At 39.3% G+C, this 23,058-nt stretch overlaps 1 protein-coding gene across 5 annotated transcripts in view; it reads left to right on the top strand.

Annotated features, from left to right (window-relative positions):
• The window catches only part of LOC128738222 (band 3 anion transport protein), a 167,245-nt gene that overhangs the window by 102,550 nt on the left and 41,637 nt on the right, over nt 1–23,058 (top strand). For 2 of the 5 annotated variants that reach the window (XM_053833204.1, XM_053833205.1), the window contains exon 2: nt 8,201–8,783. The exons of 2 other annotated variants lie outside the window; for them this stretch is intronic. The gene's annotated coding sequence lies outside the window, so the exon portion shown is untranslated. The remainder of the gene's footprint in view (nt 1–8,200; nt 8,784–23,058) is intronic. One more of the 5 variants, XM_053833206.1, reaches the window with a different exon arrangement.

Below are 23,058 nucleotides of genomic sequence, written 5' to 3'. Positions count from 1 at the left end.
AGCATCTTAGAATAATATCTGTAAAGAAATTAAATGATTTAACCTGGTATCATCGATTGTATTAGTATAAGCATAAACATAGCATACCTATATGCTGCACCTCGGTTACTGACCAGAACCGATGAAAATGATGGTTGAAAAAAGCATACTTCAGACAGCACACTATTCCTAATTTTGCAACCTTATCAAGTCCTAGCATCAATAGCGACGCCGGCCACGCCCAAATGCAGGTCCTGATGGGATGGAACGGAATGTTAGTCCAATACTTTTTGCCACTGAAGAGTAGGGAATTCTCTGCATCTTCACAAGCATTATTCAACAGTATAAAGAACAGTATAGTATCACTAAATTACGCGCGCGAGACTGTGACTGTGATATCAATGGTAGTTTCCTGCATCGACAACGAGAACTATCCCAGAATGAGAACGAATTTGAAGGTTGCCCGCCCGAAACAACACGACATCTCTAGTAGAACCGATAGCAAAAGTTATCCACGCAACTACCACGAACGTGCAATGTTCGTTAGGATGTGACCAGCGTTACAATGTTACGCCAACGGTACATGGCGAATTTTCCCCAATTCCTCTGAAGTTTCACACTTCCAAGATCTTGCTCTACTCGGTTAAATCATCTAGTACACGGTGCACCTCTGTGTATGGTGTCAATCGGATTCGAGGAAAACACTATTTTCGTAGTGTTGTTGTCCAGCATTCTCCCAACATGTCCCGCCCATTGTATCCTTCCAGTTTAGCGACATTGTGGATACAGGGTTCACCGAAGAGTTGCGCTAGCTCCTGGTTCATCCCTCTACTCCATACACTTTTCTCGCATACCCAGCCCTAAGATGGCCTAAGCATATGACGTTTGAAAATAGTCAGTGCATGCCAGTCTCCGTCGAGTATATCGAAAGTCTTTGACAAAATAGTTCACCGCTCGTCATATGCAACGGTTCGCCACCAAATCGCCGGATTGGATATGTAACTAGTTGCACTTTTATTTGACTGACCAGACAGTTTCCGTGAATGTTCAAGGAATTAAATCCTATTGTTTTCCTATTTCATCTAGAGTACCTCAAGGTAGTATCCTGGAACCATCAATGTTTGTGCTTTTTGTGAACGATATTTGTGATTGGATTAACACTGAGAAACTGTTATTTACTGACGACCAAAAAACCTACCAAACTTTTACTTCCTCTCTCGTCCGCGATGCTTTGCAGAGTGATATAAACAACCTGCTGCATTGGTGACTCGTAAACGGAAAGAAAGCGATTGCATCGGAATGCAACGTAATTTAACGTTATTCGTAACCTACAACATTTCACATACTAGATGTGTGTACAAGATAAAACATACTGCAGCTCCGTCAAGGATCTGGGGGTAACAATTGACAGTAAGATACAGTTTTAACGCGCACATTAGCAAGATTTTATCCCAAGCATACACCATTCTTGGTTTTATCCGTCGGAACTCCGCTAATTTTGAAGATACTTTTATGCTTTGAGAACGTTCCATTGCTCTCTTGTGTGCAGTATTCTAGAGTAGGCTGCATCGGTGTGGTCACCATATAGTATTACTCATGTCAATAAAATCGAAAGCGTTCAACGTGCATTCATCCGGTTCACTCTGCGCCATATATCGTTCATACACACTTTTTTCAAATCCTGGTCGTTTTTGAAGACCTTCTTTGTTTTCCGGAGCTTGCCCTTCATAATCGCCCAGAATTTTTCTCTAGAGCGAAGTTCTGAGGAGTGCACAAAAACAACATCGTTGGCTTCGTTCCCATTCCATGATAAAACCCGTGTAATGGTACGATGTGAGAACCGGCAAAAACAGAGTGACACCTTCGTGGGAGCGGAGGAAAGGCAGCAGGTGCTTCTTGAGACATTCTTCCTTATATATGTGGCCGTTGATGGTGTCAGTTGTTATGTAGGGTTTGCTGAATTTGCCGCACCCACATCTAGTACTTTCTGAAAAATTTGTCGACCTTCTTCTTCCGAAACATCCACTTAAAGACAAAAAACTCCAGGAGGGATCTGCTTGGCGTCCGCTTTAATGTATGTCTCGCCATCAATTACGATGCATTTCGGCTGCACCAACCACTCGCGATACAGCTTCCTGGCGCGGGATTTGGCCACGGTATTCTGGATATCGGTTCAGTTAGGCGCCTTCCTTACCTTGCTTGAAGGATGAACTAGCTGAAAGAATTGACCTTCTTGGTCACGTCCCGAATCGAAAGGTTCGGGTTGTGCTTGAAGTAATCGCTTACCTTCCTTGACATCACGGGGTCGGTAGTCTTTGCTTTTCTTCCTTTCTTGTTAGCATGCGACTGAGTCATCTGGGTCTCCTTGAACGATTTTACCACACGAGACACGGTCAAACGGTCGATTCCGAACTGTTTCACAATCCATCTCTGTGACTGAGCTGGATTTTCCACGACCTCGCTCATAATTTTTGTCAATGTACTTCTTGCTTAAAAGCCACTTGGCACATGAAAATTTGGCACATGTAAACATTAGACTCTAAACTAGTTTTACCCAAAATTTCATAAATTATTATAAATTATACCCACGCAATAAAATGTTATACACCAAAGCAAGTGTTGTATTTTTCTTTTTCAAGTTCAATCTTCATATGATTCTGCTGGACTGCTCCTCCTGAGCGCTGAGATCTCAGATGACAATTTTGAGTTCTTGTCTCGGGAAGTTGTTATATGCATGCTCCATGGGCGTAATAGTCATCCACATTGACGAAACTATGTCTTATCCTTAACTTTCAATCATGCGCTTCATCACGATAGAAGTTGTAATCCTCTCAAACACCTGCTGACCGTGCATCGTCCTCGACAGTGCACAGTCATCGGGTTCGGGGTCTGCCCCGAAGTCTACGACCTTTTCCTAGTTTTCTGCTGGAAATAGTTTTGGCTACTATTAATAAGGTAAAAACTAGTACTTTCAGAAATTGAGAGATTTTCAGTTCCATGATCCAAATTTTTAATTGCCTGGATCTATGCTGATTATTCAATTTTATAATTACATTATTTACTTCATGTACATATTACTCCCTGTCTCGTCGGAAGACCATCGTAACAGCACAGTAGAACATCCCACGCCAGTGTGACAACAATGATTCTACCTAATCTGTCAGCATACACCCGAAGTTCTACCGGGGTTTGGTTACCCTATCTTCCATATGGTTGCATATACCAAAGTTGGCACCATCAAGAGATAGGGACAAGAATTACTGGACAACTTACTGGAATTAATTGAACCGTCCCATATTAAAACTGTTCAAATATGTTTAGTGCCATTCGGGGTAACCATCAAGCATTATTGTTTTGATACAACAATATTCATTTAATGTCCACCATCATTGAGTACGATAACATGTTAACAAAAACAGAAATATGACAGTAATATTTGTTTCGTAGTTGATTATTTCAGTGTTTGATCATAATTTTCTCTTAATCGACAAACTTCACAAAACCGCTATTTTCTTTACCGATGAGAGGATGAAGAGTATTTACTAGAGCAGCTTTTCATTCTGATTCGATTACACGATGTTCTTTACCGTATTTCTTTATTTCGATTCAAAAGTTTTCAAAACTACCGTTCTGATTCAAACTTAGAACAATCTCATACTTCGAACACTTCAGAATATAATGCTCGTTAGTATCTCTAATATAATAAAATATTATGCTTATTGTTCACCAACGTGTTCGTCAGAATGTCCTCTATCCGCTGAGGCATGATAGTGAACTGTTGGACTCCTTGTAAGAAATCAGCAGGCGCTGGAAAAAAGTAAGAACTCAGATTTTCACTAGGTTCGCTCACTCGTAGCGTTTCGTGCAAAAGTAGCTATTTTTCGTTTGCATTATTTTACCAATTTTAGAATGATTACGTGATTATTAGATAAGCGCAAGGTATTTATGTACTAAATCATAGTTAAAATACAATATTTTATGCATTATTTCAATGATATTAGATAAATTAAAGTGTTCGAAGTTTGAATCACGTTTTGAGGAGTGATTCAAACTTCGAACAGCAATGAATAATATCCGGTTTTTCCTGGTTTTACTTCGGGAAAATTAATTGTCTGCATTGATAAAGCTGTAGAAAGTAAACTTCCTTTAGATTAGATGTGGTTCATGTAGTTCGAGAATATTATCAATTGACTTCAAAAATATGGAATGAAACTAATTATTGTGTGAAAAATGTAAATCACACTGTTAGGTGGATTTAAAAATACAGTGTGATTAGAAAAAAGATGTAATTTCACTCATTTAAGTTGAGTGGCATTAAAAACATTAATACTTGTCAAAGTAATATAAGTGTTCGATGTCTGAGACTGAAATATTCGTGTTTTGAATGTCGACCATGAATGTGTTCGAAGTTTGAATCAAAACCGAACTGTAACTTTTTAGTGTTTTATGTTCATTTTTAAAATTTTCTCATGAAAATAAATTAATTGTCATAATATTGAACCACTCATGGGGGTAAAATAAAAATGTTACATTTTACTTTGAAGAAAGTTTCAGCATGGCTTAAGTGTTCGAAGTTTGAATCAGAACTGTAATTAGTTTGTGTTGCTTTTTTGAAAGTGTGCACGCGAATTCAATGAGCTTTATCCAGTTTGCTAGTATATGTTAAGGTAAAATCACTCTGTAAATTGAATATTTTTCCGGATGTCTTCTAGATATAACCTCGGTTCATTGGTTCGAAAAGGATGGCTGCATGTCCTTGACCAGAACTTCTTCCTTCAAAGTCAAAGTCGTGGGCTTAAACCGTCATTAGACATTACCCTTCCTTATGGACAGACAGACAGACTTCGCAGCCGGCTGTTTAGAGTACAGGAAAATTACGGGGCCAGTGTAACGATCCTACTGACTCTATCAAGCAAGCACCGTCTAGCCGAGACTCGAACATGCGACGACTGGCTTGTTAGACCAGCATCGTACCTCGAAGCTAAGTAGGCGGTGAACTTCTTCCTTAGGTTCTTTAATAACAATCCTGAAATTCTGGAATGTTACAAGGGCGTTCCCGTCACGCATACAATGGCGTAGAAACTATCTTGCGTCATGTAAAGTTAGAGTCAAAGCGGCTGACAGTGTGTGACAAATATAAAAAATAAGGGAAAGATTCGCATTTATTTAGCATCTTGCACTGATAAATAAAAGCACTGTCCCATCTTCGAAATTGAAAAAAAAATTAATAGTTCAATTACTAGTGCAACGTGATGTTGTTTCCAAAGAGAGTGAAATATAATTAAGTAATGTTGCTTTTAGTGTCATTTTCCCGCAGTTTACACTTTTCCATATCGGACAGTTATGCTTATACAGGTACTACAATATAACATTAGTTATCTTTTCGTACAAAATTTGTACACTTTTATGGAAAAAGTAAGAGTGTGATATTTAAAATAATAACACTGTTCTCCTCCATTCCGAAAAAATGCACTTTCAAGCGAATGATGCAAGCAAGATTATTGTACTTACCAAACATATTGTGCGATTGGCAAGTATGATTTTAAAACTGTCTTAATTTAATGACCATTCTAACAAAATGTATTCATACTTTTTCACGCTTTCGTTTAACAGATGCTGTATTAATTTGGTGAAGGAAATGAAACAACAATTAAAAGCATAACTCAAAAGGAAACGAACGCTTTCTATTCAAGCAATATCGCGGAATCTAGTTATAAATATAAATACACTAAACGTATTCAGCGATTTCAATGATTACTTGAACTCAAAGTGCACTCATCGCACCGTCATTTCAACCACTTCTCAGATAATCTTGTCGACAGGTATTCCATTGAAAAGTAAAAGAACGATTTCCGGCAGGATATGAAAGGAAATGATGGAAAACAGATTACGAAAAATCATAATTCCACCATAATAGCAGACTAGCATTAGAAAGTTCACCAGGCTAGACAATATTTGCTTATTTGCAATCAGTAGTTATCCTCCATCATATCGCTATTGTGTGAAATTTAAGATGGTTTTACTAAGGAAATGGATATTTATGGTTTTTCCTTGCCAGAAATACTTAGCTTCTTGTCGTTGAAAACGAAACGCCCTAGAAATCGCCCTATATGCGCCTAAACAATAAATTGACCCTTTTTCTATTTTCGATATGTCATGCAAAGAATATCAGCTTCCGTGTTTTGTTTTCTTTGATACCGAAATCAATAAAATCGTCAACGGTTCAAATGTTTCACGGTAAAAATAATATCGTTTTTCCAAACCACTATAACCTACCACCCAAGCCCCTTAAGCGCCAAATAAAAAATATAGGATGAATTTTTCCGCAAACGAACAAGTCACATGATTTGAATAAAATCGAAGGACTTTTTAATTTCGATAGCATATCCCGTGGAACTGCTGTAAAATGAATTTTATATGATACCAACAATGATTCTCAACGAATAATTCCCACGATTATAGTTCTGAAAACAATTCACTTTCTTTTAATTTAAAAATGGTAGTTTTATTATACAACTCAAGCTAGCTGACGTCATTCCCGATGTTTCAATACGAGGCACCGGAATTGTTTACGAAAAGCAAAGCAATGAGACATTCATTCTGTTAGCAATGCGTAATTTTATGCTTATTGTTAACAGATTTTGCAGCCAACGATTGCCAGTGTGTGCAGAACAGATGCGTTGCTAACACCACTATGATTTTAATGTTTTACGAGCGGATTTTCCAGAAAATAAAACCTATTCATGGTATTCATTACGGTTACAGCAAGATGTCTTTCCTTGCGTTTTGTAGCTAATAGAAGTGCCTCGTTCAGTACGACTGCAGCAATAAAACGAGCAAGTGTTGGATGTTTCATTAATTATTTAACTTAATGATTATTAACCTGCTTTGTTCTCTTACAACTGCTGACGTTATCAATGCAATTTCGTGCAAGACCAAGCGCCTCCATCAAATCGAAATGAAGAATGAAAAATTATGGAGTATTTTCAAATTTGATAGATTGATAATTAGGTATGTCATACTTCGGCGTTACAGCATTTCAGTCCATTAATTTGCTATTTTCATTTGCTTATTGCCAATGTTTTTCTCCAGCCTAGTCGTGAATTTTATTTATTTAATTTTATATGCCTAGAAGTCCAATTACAATAAAATAACCACCAGCATTAAAGTCATTCTGGCGAATTGGGTAGTTAATTATTTTTATTGCCAATATCTACTACAGTCTTTTTTTATTATATTTTAGCTCTTCGTATAATGAAAGTGGCGTACACTTTATTATCTCCACAAATCAGTTTTTTTGCCATTTTGTCGCTTGCTTCTTACGAATATATCCGGAAGGGATTAAGTGGAAAGTAATTAAAACAGCGTTTCTGTGCAACCATTTAATGAAATTTGCACTTTATGTCACCTATCGCTAACTCCTTAACTGCTGGACATTGTTTACATGTTCTGATAATAAAGTATTGTAATAAATGTCTTGATTTAAAGTGATTTTCTCATGAGATACCATTAACTATAACCTGCATTTTCTCTAATCTCAATTATTTGGCAGAATTATTAAATTTCAGATTGCCTAAACGTAAAACTTTATACTCAAATTCTCAAACTGAACAAGGTGAAAACCCAATAACGCCCTCAATGACGACATAGATATTTTTTTCGAAGCTGGCATAAACAAAACCTCCTGACCTTGTAGTAAAATCGATTCAAGTAACCAAGAAGGTAGCAAGAAAGGAGCTGTGGAGCTGTACTGTGTATGTGTGTAACCACAGCAGAATGTTGGGCCGGAGGAACTGTGGCTTCAGCAGAATCTATCACAATGCCACACTCGCAAGACCGCCGCCGGTAATCTTGCATTTAATTTTCCGCCCAGACGACGTCCGCATACACGATTCGCCAGACCTTGCGAACATCCTTTCCAGTGGATTATCATAGCCGCCGCGCCGGACCGGAAAGCTCTTTCTCTGTTGGCAGTAGTGTGTCGCCTCGATTTTAGCGCCAGCTTTGCGGGGACACAGCTGCGTAATTCAATAGATTGTTGTTCGTAATTTTCCCGATAATCTATGCATATTTTTCAATCATCGTCCGTTTTGCCACCCACTACTGGACGAGCACGGCAGTTGATGGGATGAATTTGTTTCGAGGGAGACGCGAGGTCCTTTAGGTTAACCAACGTATGCGAAAATGGTCATGAACGAACTAATAGTTTCCCCTTCTACAGTTGATGTGCAAAATCCAACGGGTGCATCTCATTTTTACCGTCGTTTGTGTTTTAAAACGGACAGTGTAAACTGGTGAACAGAACTTTTTCGCCAAAAGAAAAGACAAAATACAGCAAAAATGAGACGAAGAAAAAAAATCTAGCTTCGGGTCAGTGAAAGTAAGTGATGAACATGGAACTTTTAATCATCGTAATACAGGCTCTCATTGCTCAAATGAATTTTACTGTGAACAAGTGGTGCTAAAGCTGGTAGGATTAAAAAATCTATATAACGTATAACGTATATATTTGTCGACGAAACATGCCCCAGGACACTTGGGAAAAAGTAAAGAAACAAGTGCGGATGAAGCAGAGGCAGCAGCAGCAGCAGCAGCAAACAAACGAGAAGTGTCACGTATTATCATAATTTCAAGAAGCTCTCCGCTTGATTGGAACTTTTCCGCCACAAGTGGGACTGTACAGTGTAGTGTTTGGGTGGCGAAGGAAAGATCAAACTGACATAAGTAGCAATAGCAAACAGCCGACCATATGTAGATAGTAAGCGGATTTTCAGCGATCATCTTTACTGGTGCAAATAGAACCGGTAATGCCTTACTCCACCGCTTCTACATCATTCGATCGAGGCATCCCGCTTCATCACAGTCACTCGGACTCGAACTGCCAACGGCTTATTTTGCATAGAAAAATCCAAAAACGACACTCGGCCACATCCGCAACCGTTGACGCTAGTCCCAATCATCTAGCTTCCTCATTTAGCCCTGTCACTCATCACATCTTTCACGATCATAACCATCATCAGGGTGCGGCCATTTTTGCCGCCGCCGCCGCCGGGCAGTCCGTCAACTCGACGCCGGTTGCCACTCGAGCACCGAAAACTCGCGGACTGTTCCGGCGGGTAACGCGTAAGGTGATCGAATGGATCCGCGGCTCGATAGTTCCAGCAGCCAGCAAGGTTACTATATAGGATGTTTTCTATTAGTTGTTGTGAGATTGTTTGAAGGTGTGCTTAAGCTCGCTGTTACTAATCACGTTTGACGCGACCTGCGTGACAGACAGTTGCACATTTGCAGCTTATGGTCCTTGAAGTGTATTAGTTATGACTTTATTTCGAAATATAATATCGTTTATTTTACGTCGTGTTAATGACATGTGTTAGAAGTATTTCTTCGTCGTCAATTTTGTAATCTGTACTTTCAGCGATTTGATAAATCTTGCTACAGAATATGGTGATCAAATTGCAAGTTAGCTCATGTTTTTGTTGTGTGACATAAGGAGTGTTAGATGTTTTTATTGCCTTTATTGCCATATATTTACTTCATAAAACAAATTTCATACGACTCAACTTCTGGACAAGTTTATTACATAATGAAAATACTAACTGAGCGAGTCCTACGTATATCATACCAATGATGAAAACCGCCTACAACAACATTTAGATATAAGATTTTGCTCATGGCACATCGAACGATCTTGTGTTCATCTTAATAAAATGATTGATGATAGTGACTGACAAATAGGTTAACATAACACCAATGCGCACCGGTGTGTGCGTCATCATCCTAAATGCATTCCTATTAATTGACATTCAAACCGTAAGTACTTCAAAATAAACGTACACATTTGCATTACTGCTATAATCTTGGAACCAGAAGATATTTTTAAAACAATGCATCTGTGAAAATAGAGTATTTTCGCTGATAGCACGCAAAAGAATGTAATCAAAAAGCTCCTGATTGCTCTTTCGAACGTAAGCTTTCACGAAACTGTCCAGCCGGTAGAGCTCCAGTTTCGCAACGTTTCGTTCGATATATGTTAATTTTTTTCGAATTAGTGCGCTACGTCGATACTATCTCAAGTGCAATCAATCAAAATCCAATTATTCATTATGTCATTGTCTGTCCCAGCGGTATTGGCAGAATGTTGTGTATGTGGTGGCAAATGGTGAACGGAGAACTCATGTGTGTCTAATTGGCGATTCCTGTAAACAATGTAGCACGCAGTTCATCCATCTCACTAATGTATTTTCCTAATCTAAATCTCTTGAAATCCGGAGGACATCTTTCTTTTAAGATGTGATAAAAGATATCAAATTTGATACGTTTAATTTGACTTAAGGTTAGATTGATAAATGGTCGGGGTTCTGCCAAAACGAACCAAGCGCCAATTTTACAAAAATTGAGTTTCTTACACCATTGGATGCAAAAACTAATAATCAATTGACCATAAAATAATCGTTCCATTCGAACAAATAACAACAGTTTTAGAACATAAATTTTGTGTAGCAGACTGTAGAAAAAACCAAATTGAGTCCAAGCAGAGCGGCCCGAAACCCAACCATAGTAGCCTGGAATACTGCTCTATGGCTGCCCTGCAGTATAAAACAGCGATAGTAGAGCTGTATTGCATTTTTTAAGTTTGCGTTCAGCCAAAAGGAACCAAGTAGGGGAACTGTGGGTAAGACGGACAGGTGGTTGATTCTACCAGTTAAGCATTAAAATTCGTAAATGTTTTGATGGGCATCCAACCATCTTGCTATCTCATGAACGTTCCCATCATCATTTAGAACTTTGAAATTTTGATAAAATACAAAAAAAAACTAAAAATTGGAAGCGATTCTGCGTTTGGATGTAACTTTTTTGCCATCGAAATTAAGCTTTTTGACTGGTTCAATTCTAAAATGTTACCCATAGCATGAAATATTTCGATTTAATACCTTTTCAAGTAACGTCAGCATTGAAAAAATAGGTAATTTTATTTGCATATGAAAAATTGTGAACGTTTTAACAAAAATGAATAATGATGGGATGAAATGGACAACTGCTAGTGTGGGTAAGATGGTCAGTGAACATATTATAACAAAATGTTTGATTTTGCTTTTTAGTAATATCTCATGCATATAAATGAAAATTTAACCGGCAAATGTGGACCCCAAATAAATTAGCAGCGGTTAGACATGAAATAGATTTCGGAATGCTTGTTCATATTGCCGCAGTCAACAATTTTCGATTGGCTGCCACTGCACTGGTGGGAGGGGGTGGACTGCCCCCTTCACTTTTTGCACGCTAAACCACCATATTTTACGTATTCAATTTGTTAAGGGTCAAAAATAATAATATGCTCTCAGTTGGGGGGATTTACAGTACCTGTCCATCTTACCCCCACACATTGTCCGTTTCACCCGCAGCACTAAAAAAGTTCACTTTTTTGGACCATTTTTAATATTCAAAATACAGATTGAAAAACATTTTTTACTAAATATTTCACTAGCTGCTTTTGTAAACAATATATTGAACTGAAGTAAACTGTATTTAGGTTTTATAAATCATAAGTTCTCTGTATTATATTAGCTGTTCTTCTTAACCTGTTCGTCTTACCCGCAGTTCCCCTACAATTTGTTTTAAAATAAATTTATTTTCATTAATTAAAATATTATGCTGCGAGAAACACCAAAAATCAGTCAATATACATACAATATATGAAATTAGTCAATAGCCGTTACAAAATACCAATGCGTTGTATAATGAAACCGTGTTAATTATCAGTATGTATTTATTACACCCTGGCTGAACAGAAAATAAAGTTATGCATGGCTGAAAAGAAAATGTTTATAGGATTTCATTCTCTTTAAGATTCAGAATCCGAAATTGTCGACGATATCGAGAATGACTTCGCTATGGAGGACAGAAATTCAAGAGGTTAATACCTGGTGAACCTGGTTGAACCTGGTTCAACCAGACTGAGAAATTTTTTAATTTCCTTCGAACATAACTTTTCAGAAACAGGAGAAAACGTTACTTTTAAGTCTACTGAAAAAGTTTTAGATTCTCACCAGAAGAACGTTGATTGGGCACCTGGGCTCAAAAAATGTAAATACGGTGATGTTTTATTATGGAATAAAAACCCACGTATACGGAATACTTGTGCTTATGTATAGCCACGACCCAGATGCTCCATTCTTTAAGTCGGATTCAAGAAAGAGGTTGAGAGTCTTCACCAATCTTTAGTTAAACCGAAATGGAACTTCTGCATGCATCATAAGCCGTTCTCAACCTTAAAATGACATAGCGTAAAAATACATCCAACCAGATTGAACTGAAAACCATATTCTTTCATTTTCATTCTGCAAAAGGGAACTCAATGTATACATACCAATCATTTCGATAATAACATACTATTTTACGGATATTTATAATCTCATGGCATAAAAGACATTCTGTTTGTGATATGTGAGTGATAAAATTATTTATTAGGTCAGCTGCAAACAGTTGATGGGAAGATAAAGTTAAAGATTGAATTACTCAAAATAATGTTTTTGGCGCTTGGTTCGTTCTGGCAGAACCCCGGTCAAATATGAACATCAAACAAGAAATTCTAATCCGGGAAACTTCATGTAAAGCGTAAGAGCTTGTATATACATGTATCAACACTTTTTATCTTAATATTTTAATAGGTTTTCAAGTAAAACTGTGTGGATAAGGTCACAACGTTTATTTGAAGAGATAGAGCCAAAGTATCTTGGGCACAGATTTTTCAAATTTTTTTTCTACCAGTTTGCCAAAGAAACCATATTGTTTTATCAAATAGTTGAAAAAATAAATTTTTTATCTCCTTTTTAGGTGGATTAATAAAAAATTCATTCATGCCAAAAGTTGCTTTTGATGACATACAACAACAACTTATAAATAGTATAGCATTTTATTTACGTTTTTGCTCTTAAAAACGTCAGGTTCGCGTTTTTCGCTTTTTAACCCACTGTGCGGTGGGCTCCCGGAAGAGAACAGTTTTCACTGCACTGTTGCCTAGCATCCTTGCACCACGATCGGTCTATCGTGACCTCCTGTCATCCGCCAGATATATGATAATAATTTTTACAAGTAGTGACTGTAGCTCGTGGTTCATATGTCTCCGTCACTCCCCACATTCAATTTGTATTCCGCCAAGTTTCGTCTGCAGCATCTTCCGCTCGACCATAAAATGGTTAAAACTACCCAAAATGCCCTTTAAGTGTACGAACTCAGATTTTGAGTAGTTTTTCAACGAATAAATTGGTAGTAGGAACTTAAAAGGGCGTTATTTGTCACAGAGAATAATTCAATTATCGGTAGCAAGTAGCCAAAATTAGTTGAATTTTTTACCCAAATAACACACCGAAGTCTTGGGCATGATCGACTCGTCGTATTAGAATTTTATGAGTTTCTAGTTGATTTTTCCGTGTAAACGTGATCACAGAGCCCTTGAACTATGATTAACCAGCGTATGATTCAACTGGCACAAGTTAGCGAACATATTAAGATGTTGTTGAAGAAACAATGCGTCGGTAGTGTTATGGATCATGTTAAATAACTTCGAATAAACCGCAAAAGCGAGTTTTGGACATTTAAGTGAGCGGATTATATTGTTGAAATACAAAATAAATACTAGTAGACCTAGGTGAATACCTTGTGGAATCCCGGAAGCAGCTAATGAATCAGAGGTCTCGTCACTGATTCTTTCGATCAGGGTTCGTCTGTCAGATTGTCACTAAAACCGTATTGGTCCAATGTAATTTTTAAGGAGCGTACACGGATAGAAATTTGATCTCCAAAACGAGCAAAATGACTCATGATTCCAGGCTTCTAGCTTATGATTTATGAAAATACACCATGAATAATAATCATGATATCACGAGCTTCTTGCAGTACAACACAACGCAAAATCATGAACTATTATTCATGATTTTGTGCTGTCTGATATGGCAGTTCAGTCATGATTTGACAGAAATTCCCATTTCATGATTTCATGATTTCATTCATGGCATCGGAATCAAATTTCTTTCCGTGTAGATGGAATTCATTCCGGACATGGAGAGTGAGAATCCTTTAGCTTGCCAACAGCGACTAGAATCAAACGGTGATCGAAATCAATCGAAGCGAAAGAGTTTCCAGAATGAGAAACATAGTTAGCGGTGTCCGAAATTTGTGTTGCTGCAAAATTTTGTTTCAAACATACTGCATATAGTAGCGGCACCATCAGGTTTATCGTCATCAAATCCCTTACCTGGCATCTTACGTTGTTTACTGAAAGAATCCCAGAGCATCTTGTTGGGAACTGACATTAGCTTCCTCTCCATTTGCCGTCTGAAGTTCGAGTAGGAGCGTCGTCGGAGAACTTTAAATTCATAATGAATACGGTGGTAATATTCACGAAGCGATTAAATACTACTCGCAGAAAGTCTCCTGAGGGTAACTTTCTTTGTTCTATTAAAGCATCGAAGTTGCTTCCGCGTTTAAATACCATGGAAAATATTTCTTTCAACACCTTTGTGCTTGTGGAACGTAACGGTCAATCAAGCCGATCATGATTGCTGAGAACCCGTTGACTGCAGAGTTGATAACATTGCCATTGGGATTTAAGTCGCTGATCCAATCGACGTTACCTAGTGGCTAAGAGTGGCACAATACTGTGATGGGTTGCGACAGAATTAGCGCTGGGTGGGGTAGTGAGGACCAGCATAACGAAACGAGTGGTAAGATGCCTCCGTCAGCTTGGGAGCGACGTCGCTAGTGCTGACGAAGCATCATCGATCGATCGACTGTATCATATGCTGCTTTGTGATCAATATATATATATATTCCTAACATATCTGCGAGAACTGGCAAAAATTAAGTCTGTATTAGCTCAAGCCCACTTGATAATTCCCTACGAAACTGTGTGCTATCGATAACAACATGCATAAGAGGATCTGACAGAACGCTTTGTAGGCGGCGTTTATTAGCGATACCACTCCGGTAACTTCCTCATATCAGACTAAAGAGATAACCTGGAGACGTATCTGGATGACCGTGGCTCTATTACTGGATCGACAGGTGTCTTAGATCGGGAGGCGTACTGGATCTAGAGGATCACGACGTAAAACTAGACCGATCAAGGTTGCTGGAATTGATCGCGGTACCCAGGTGCTCGCTTCTACGCACATTAGACGATGACTTGGAAGGTTGTGCTAGTAGAGGGCCAGGATGGCCGTGGCGAGAAAGGTGACGCTAAATCGGGTCCTTGTCGTGAAGTCAGCGACTCACATGGTGGCCTCGACGTGCTTTTGCCGATCTATACGTTCCAGCCGCTTTCAACGCAGCCACTTCGCAGACACTCGAGGATTCACCGCTCGATAACGTCATCATTGGATACTCGGGAAACCGAAGCTCGTTGACGCTTGAATTGGCCACTTTGCCTTTTACACTTTTTGGCAGACTGGATTACACCTGCCGAAATACCGATGGTGGAATTCGTGGGTCGCTTGAAACCATCACCACCATTATACTACCGACAGGCAAACGAACGTTTTTTTTACATTAGGCATGATGGACGTTAAGCATAATGAGCGATAGGCTTAATGGGTGATACACATAACGGACAATAGGCATAACGGCCGATAAGAGAAATCTACAATTTTCTATAAAGACGCCCACGCGAATGCACCATCAAGTGTAAAATGTCACTAATAAAAAAGAACAAAAACAACAACTATTGAGCTAATCAACGCTCCGTCATAATACAATGAGAACGGAAGACGCCCATTTAGCATAAAGTCGTTAGACATTATGCTATTTGACTGAATGCTGTTAGGAAGTAAAATAAAATAATATCATAAGGGACCATTACAAACTAAATAAAAGAAGGGACCATTTGGCATAATTCCGTGAAAATCACTGGTGATGTTCAAAAGTTGAGCAACCCAGAAGTTGAGAATACGAGCATATTTATTGGGCGAAAGCAGACTATAACTTATGATAAGAAATGCCTACGTAACAATTGATTATGCACATTTATTCCGGTATCTTTAAAATTGTCGACTCGTTATTGAAAAGTGCTCACCGAAAAACAATTTCCTAGAAATTGAAAGTATTAGAAACACTTGAAATCCAATCAATGATAATCATATCTTTTTATTATCTAGATTATGCTCGTTGAAACAAATTGAATCAAACAAATAACAACATCTTCTTGTATGGGATAACACCCACTAGGAAATTGATCCGGCGGATCCGCTTCCTGTTTATCTGCCCGCGGAAGCTGTGCCTGTGAGCTTCAGAAACGACGGCCGTAATGACGTAAACTGTGTGACTAACAAGAAAAGACTCCATCAATATTGGTTGTTGTTTACAACTTTGATCAAAGAGTGAGTTAAGCAAAAGGATGACAAAGTTTCCTCCTAGATAAAGCTCGGTTAGCGTCCTCTGTTGGGCGAGTCTATTGTTGGCTATAAACTTCTCATTTAATTTTCAAAGATGAAGATGCAGAAACATTTTACTTTTATTGCTTACAATGCCAAAGTTTACTGCGTTGTTTGGATAGGATCAACCAGTGAGAGTAAAAAATCACCAAGTACTCAAGAAAGTTGTAAAGAGAAGGACAGCATATAGGATGGGAGTACGCAAGAGCACAGTATACTTATAAAATAACAACAATAGCTTTACTTTTTTGAGCCATATTATAAAACCTAAATTTGGTACATTGAAACGTCCCATGAGAACCATCGTGACAAAAAAAAATCAATAACGGTGCCAAAGTTGAATGATTTCCTTATCTAGGAAGTGCACCACTCCTAAACGACTTTCACTGACTCTGTTATACTTAGTAATTGTTAAATATATACTAAACGAAATGTTTCATTTAATATCCGTTCGCCGTCACATTGCGTAGCTATTTTTGCTAAAATGGTCCTATATAGGGTCGTTAATTGTACTTCTGCCCGATACATTTCGATTGGCTGCCGAACGGTTACTGTTTACAGAAACGAACCAGAATAATTTATGACATTTCTTCCGTTTGGAAAATGCCTTCTTTATTTGCCAACATCTTTTACCAATTTCACCGAGCAAACACAATCGCCCTCCTACCGTCGTCGTTGGTACGGCCAAGTCGTACTGGTGAAGGATTGGTAGCTTTCAAAACTTGCGCGCAAAGCCCGCCAAGTAAGGCCAAGGATATTATTGCTGCTGGCCGTAGATCCAATGCGTGTAGCAGCAGCTGGGACATTTTTATCGTTGGTTCCGAATTGCTTCTTTCCTTCCGGTACGTGAATCACCATCGTTTCGCGTTCTACACGCACCACTTGAAATAAAAATTAATTGAATAAATTTTGTATTCGATCACGGGCGGTCAAGCCAAAAAGAGCCTCTCGAGAACAATGTCACGAACGAAGCGAGGCCGATTAACGCGGCTTTAAACCTACTTACACAGTGGGTCTGTGAATGAAACGTTAGAAAATGTCACCACCGTCGTAGTCGCGGCGCTGATCACCACCAGTAGCAGCAGAACCGTTCGGCTGCAGATTGAAATGATACTAAAGTCGGATTAACGACGCTGTAAGCTAGTTAGTCAGTTGAGTGCACAGCAAAATGCGGGCATCACCGATTCTCGTCTCGGTATGAACATGATTAAATGAATGCTGTTGAAGCAATTGCAAACGACACATAGATTATTGTCGCAGAACTGAGGCCATGTTGGTTTATCATGTCGGTACCAACTATTCAAAAGTGTGTAACTATAACCATCACTCGGTTTTGTTGCATTCTGCAGTTACGCCTTTTTGAAAAGCTAGTGTCCAAGCAGTCATGCCAACCACGTTAATGAGAGTTGATTTAATTTAGATTGATTGAGCAGCAGTCGCAGAATGAATAAAGTTTTATATGATAAAATTTGTCGCCTAGTTTTAAATCATATCTCAACTTTTTGTGAATTAGTTGTATTTTAATATTCTAAATTTTAGAACATTTGCTAAAATCTGAACAAATGAATCAAAATCTTTACAAACATGTGTGAGCTTCACTAAAGAATACAGATATAATGAATTCCCCTGGCAGCACTGAAATCAAAAACGCATGTAGTTTGACATATAATTGTTTGCTAGTTCTGCTTTCTTGTGACCAATGAACATATTAACAAATGGTCCAATTAAAATTGATGCAATTACATGTCATGTTTCGCATTATGCAGCTGATATGCGTTAATCTAACAAACAACTATTCCTGATAATACAACAATTGTATGATGATAATGTTCCTTATTATATAAATTTTCCAAATTACAATCTTTTGTTTTGTAAAACTTACAAAAATTCTTCAGAAGCTGTAGTAATATAAAACATTTGTTGTAATTAATAATGTTCCGCAAGGTAGTAACTGGGGACCGCTAATCCGTATTTTTCAGCAATCGACTTTCTTCCTAGATGTTGTTTTCTACGCGCTACGATTGCGTATATGATTAAAACGATGTTTAAGACTATGCCGAGACATTGTAAAGTTAATGACTTGGCAGTATTGATTATACGTGGCCATCATACCATTTAATGGACCGATTTATGTATAATTCGTGCTTATGGCAAAAAAAACTTCGATTACAAAGTTGCCTAGTAGGTGTATAAAAATTTAGTTTTGATAAAAGTGTTGCCCAGTCAACACGGATAAGGAACTGACATTTAAAAATATACTCAACATAATTATAGATGCTCCTGAGATATTAAAAAAATAATTATTGTTGCAGTAGAAAGGCCAGGTCACACCGCTAGGCGGATTATTTCGGTTTTTTTTTATTGTAAACCAGTACTGCCGGTGGAAGCATAACTGTCCCATGTTACATTTTGTCATTTTCGACATTTTGTTGTCTAACGTTATAAATTTATATATATTTTTATAATATGAATCGAAAACATGGTGTTTATACTAGAAAAACTCAAAAAAATTTGGAGCCAATTTGTCCCATTGGAAAAATGGACGCATATTTGTCTCGCTGTATATACCTTTTCATATAAAATGGTTTCAAGTTGTATACAAAATTTAGTGAAGTTTTCAACATTATCTCAAAGAGGGATGAATAATAACATGAAAACTAAGTAATTTGAGAAAAATCAGTTTTTCAACTTTGAGTGCGATTTTCTCATTTTCGTGTTTTGTAACATGGGACAGATATGCTTCCGGCGGCAGAGTATCTCTACAGCAAAATATCAAAACTCCACAAAAAATGTTAACGAGACGTTTAGAAATTAGCATAATAAACACAAAACTGGTGCACTTGGTGCTGGAGCAGCGAATTGACGAATGTAATTTTCAGTTGCACGAAAAGTTGCCATAAATTGTTACATGATAATATGCCTGTTTGTTATCGGCTGGAGAAATTCTTTGCATGCCCCAGATTTTAATAAAAAAATACATGTCCATGGAATGGTCACCTTTCCTTAGAAAGGCCATTTGTTGTCCTGGTGTAAAGCTGGATTCAATTGTTGAATTTGATTATGTTTTGTCACCAGTTGAAATTAGAATTTATTTCAATTGTAGCTAAATTGTAATTAAAATGAAACTGATTGACTTTTAGTTCCCTATTGGTGACTACCTTTCCATTCAACACGTGCCTGCTGGCGGTTCACTCTTTTGTTCTTGACACTGTTTTACCAGTTCGATGTACCTGTGTCCGTGAAGTGCATAAAATCGATATTGAGTAAATAAACGTGCTCCTGTTGTGTGACAGGTGCACACCCTTCTTAGCTTGAGGCTCGAATGTACCATATCTGGTGTGGTAACCTAACCGCACCGCACGGGCGGTGATACATTGCAAGCAAACTGCAATTGCAACTATAGATAGGTACTGGAACACCGGAGCGCTTACGCCATTTAATGAGAGAACACAACAAATGCAAGCGTGGAACGGTCCGGTTCGATCGCCGAATGTCAGCTCTGTCATGTGGTGTCCTGGTGGTAGAACTTTTTTCTTGCTCTTTAACTTTGCGTCTCTCCGTTTCTCTCGCTGCTCATTAATATGTGCAAACGCGATTATTACCGCTTTTCCTTTTCCACCCACATGACCTACTTGCAAATTCTATGTACATGAACGATACAAACCCAAAGTCAGAGTCAATGCCAAGGATTTTGCGATTCGCTTCTTTCGGGGGTTTATTTTTAACCGAAACTATATTACACTGACGGGTGGTGCATCGGTTTAGCAGTAGAGATGCCGTAATTGCAACGACTAATACGATCAGCCAATTAGTTTCAATCACTCGAGATTCTGCGTAACGGAAGCGTTAATTTGTTCCTTCAACAAGAGCGCTTCAGAAGTGAAGCGTCCGGAAAGATGAAGTGGAAATGCACACATCGGATAAAGATCGTCATCGTGCTGCTCGGTACGTGCCGCTTTGAACTATTCCTGGGCACGCGAATGACGATAATTGGACTGTCATAGTTCGAATTATCTGCGGTGACACTAGGTATAATTTGGGCTATTTGCCTTTAACGCTAAACGGAGCTCGTTACGCGGCAGAACGTCGTGCACTGACCAATTTGCAGATAATAGCGAAAATTTGATCAAATTTACCTAACTAGCTGAAAGAGTGATCTGCGACATGCAATTCCGAGAATAGGTTACCCGATACGTATTAACATCACATGGTTGTCAAATAAAAACCGATAAATGTTTGTTTAACAATATAATTTGTGATCTCAAGGTTAAATTTGATTCTTTTGAGGTAACCTTCACCGAAATCGATAATAGTTTGCATTGCGTTTTTATAACGTTGGGCATAAATGACAGACTGCCGATCTAATTAACGTTTCGACCAACGTCAACTTCATGTGGCGGTGTACGCCTCTTGATCGAAACTTCTTACAGAAGGCGAAAAAGGTCAGATTTCCAGCTTGAAAGTGTAACCGTTTCTCCTTATTCGTGTTGTAGTCGTCGCTGACCAGAGATCCTAAATATATGAACTCATGCATCAACCACTCCAGCTTCATCGCCGTGACCGTCAATAGTCTCTGTTAGAGCAATGTTTTTTCTTAAGCGGGATATGAGCAACCTTGGTGGAGATCGGGTAACCAATCTCGGTGGAAGCCAAGGTCGTATGCCGACAGAAAAGGACTTCGTTGGTCCTCCGGCGAAGCAAGGGGGTGGTGTAACAGGCTTTGCAAGCCGCCACCTCAAAAAAAATATTAAAGCCCGGCACGAAGAACAAGGAAATTCGGACTGGAACAATCGGTATAGACCCACCCGACGAAAAAGGACTAAGGATTGGAAACTCGAGTCGTGGAACTGCTGATCTCTCAACTTCCAAGGGAGCACTCGAGTGCTCTCCGACGTATTGAAGAGCCGTAAGTTCGGCGTCCTAGCGGTGTGCTGTAAGAACTCAACGGTACGTACGTTCAGAGCCGGACATACCATCTACCAGAGCTGCGGCAACACACACGAGTTGGGTACAGCTTTCATAGTAATAAGCGAGATTCGGAAACGGGCGATTGGGTGGTGGCCAATCAATCCTCGAACTCGCAAGTTGAGAATCAAGGGCCGATTCTTTAATATAAGCATCATCAACGGAGGTGGACCAAATCAGACAGAATCACAGATCGACTACGTTTTGATCGACGGTTGGCATTTCTCAGACATTGTCAGCAAAACCTAGAAATAATTATCGACGTCAGATCCTAACGAAGCGCTAACGTTGACTCGGACCACTACCTAGTACTGGTTTAGATGCGCCCAAAACTCTCCGTTGTGAACGACATTCGGTACAGACGCCTGCCTCGGTTAGATCTCGCACGGCTGAAGCAGCCAAACGTCGTCGCAAACTACGCGCAACTCACTCGAAGCTGCGCTACCGGAAGAGCGAAACCAAATCTTCTGGGAGCAAAAGCGCTACGTGGAAGAGCAGGAAAATGCAGAGTTGGAGCGGTTGCATCGTTCTCAGGAAACGCGAAAGTTCTACTAGAAACTGAACGGATCCCGCAAAGGCTTTGTGCCGCGAGCCGAAATGTGTCGGGATAAGACTGGCAGTATTCTGACGGACGATCATGAAGTAACCGATAGGTGGAAGCAGTACTTTGATGAACGCCTGAATGGTGCCCAGGCGGAGAACCATGGCGACGAAGAAAGCGATATCGACGGTGCAACAAACGAGGAAGAGGTGCCAGCCCCAATGATAGGCGGAGTTAAGGAGGCCATCATGCAGCTAAAGAACAATATAGCGGCTGGGAAAGATGACAGCGGAGCGGAGTTTGTTGAGATGGGACCAGAAAGATGGTACACAGTACTGTGCTCGGATTTTGGGGAGAATTGTCGAGTTCTTTCGAATCTCACAGAAGGCTTCATCAAGGTGATGGTCTCTCATGCCTGCTGTTTAGCAAATCGAGCCACTTCGTCTGCTTTGTCGATGGCATAGTCATTGTCAGCAGAACTGAATCAGAGAAGATTGGGCTAAAGATAAATTCAAAAAAAAAATACATGCTGGCCAGTAAAACCGAGACCGAACGACGCCGCCTGGGCAGTAGTGTTACGATCAACGGCGATGAGTTCTACATCGTTGACGAATTTGTCTACCTTGACTCACTGGTAACAGCGGACAATGGTACAAACCGTGATATTCGGAGGCCTATTATCAGCGGAAGTCGTACTTACCATAGGCTTCACTAGTAGACAAAGCTCCCGTAAAAAATGAAACCTGTACCCTCATTAAACCTAGTGCCGGTGGGGTTCTTGAAGAGAACGAATTTCACACAAACAGTCGTACGGCATCCTTGCGACGTGGCCAGCTCACCGTAGTCTCCCAACTTTCGCCAGGTGTACGATAGGAATCTCTCCAAGCAGTGCTTGTCACTCGTGATTCTTTCGCTTCCGCCACTCTACGCTTTCCGTTTGTACTCCGCCAAAAATAATCCGCAACGCCTTTCGCTTAAATACGGCAAGTGCACGTATGTCTTCCCTAAGCAAAATTACTGTCTCAAGTCCGTAGAGGACTACCGGTCTGATTAGCGTTTTGTGCATCGTCAGCTTTGTGCGGTGGAGTATGCTCCTTGATCGAAGCGTCTTGTGGAGATAAAAATGGGCTTGATTTCCAGCTA

This window comes from Sabethes cyaneus, chromosome 2, assembly GCF_943734655.1.
Source record: "Sabethes cyaneus chromosome 2, idSabCyanKW18_F2, whole genome shotgun sequence".
NCBI lineage: Eukaryota > Metazoa > Arthropoda > Insecta > Diptera > Culicidae > Sabethes > Sabethes cyaneus.
The sequence above is the reverse complement of the archived record's forward strand: the minus strand, read 5'-3'. Positions and strand labels throughout refer to the sequence as shown.